Source organism: Chinchilla lanigera, unplaced genomic scaffold (genome assembly GCF_000276665.1).
Source record: "Chinchilla lanigera isolate Chin_1 unplaced genomic scaffold, ChiLan1.0 scaffold00015, whole genome shotgun sequence".
In the NCBI taxonomy this organism is placed as follows: Eukaryota; Metazoa; Chordata; class Mammalia; order Rodentia; family Chinchillidae; genus Chinchilla; species Chinchilla lanigera.
Genome location: NW_004955416.1, coordinates 7,758,169 through 7,759,161, shown reverse-complemented (window position 1 = coordinate 7,759,161; position 993 = coordinate 7,758,169).

Here is a 993-nt window from a genome sequence, read left to right as displayed (position 1 = left end):
AAAAAAAAATCTACTTCAAGGCATGTCTCTGCTGTCACTGGTAGACAAAGCAGACAGAGTCCTGAGCTGTGTTGATGAACCCCAGCGAGCCAGCCGTAGATTTACTCTGGAGAAGTGGATAATCCCGGGAAGCCTGCACCTTTAGTTCCACGGAAGTGCAGGCTGGTTTCTAGCTGTGAGGCTGGAGCTGGATTTGTTTAGCCTGCAACATTGCTTGTGCCTCCTGCAGGCTTGAACTAGGATCCCTGCCAATTTGAACTCAGCTCCTTGACCTGCTAGCTTGAACTTGGTTCTGCCTCACCCTGACCCTGGGAGCTGCTAAATGGAGCCAGCCAGCCTGCAGCTGCTGTGAGTTCCAAGCTCAGCTGGCCCCTCTCCAAGATGGCTAAGGGCCAATCACCTCCTGGGGAACAACTGAACCCAAATAACTCACCAGCCGCTGCAGTCCTGTGTGTCCACTGCTCTGTTCCACTGCTGTGTTTCTCTATGGAGGCCTCTGGTGTCACCAGTAGTCACCGTGCATCCGCAGGTTTGAGCCACCCCTCCCACGCAGTGAGTCAGAGCTCAGGGAGAAAGTGCTGCTTGCCACATCCTTCTTCTTCATTGAGGTCTTTCCTTTTGCTGTCCCCATGTGGTTCAATTCTCACTTCAGATTTTGCTGGGTCCCAGGAACCCACTTCCCTCCTTTTTCTCTTCCTCACATTGGTATAGTCCAGTGTCTGGACACCACATCTTGCAGAGGCTGTTTCTCTGCTGTTTACCACTCTGCCATCTTCCATATTTTTGATACAATTGAATAAGTAATTTGGAAAACTATTTGAACTTGTCCCTATTTCCTAATATATATATATACACACACATATATTTATATGTATATATATACGTATATATATACATATATATTTATGAAACCTTGAGATATTTAAGCTTGTGTGCCTGACTTGTTTCACTTAGCATTATGGTCTCAAGTTGTACACTTCAAGTTTATATTTC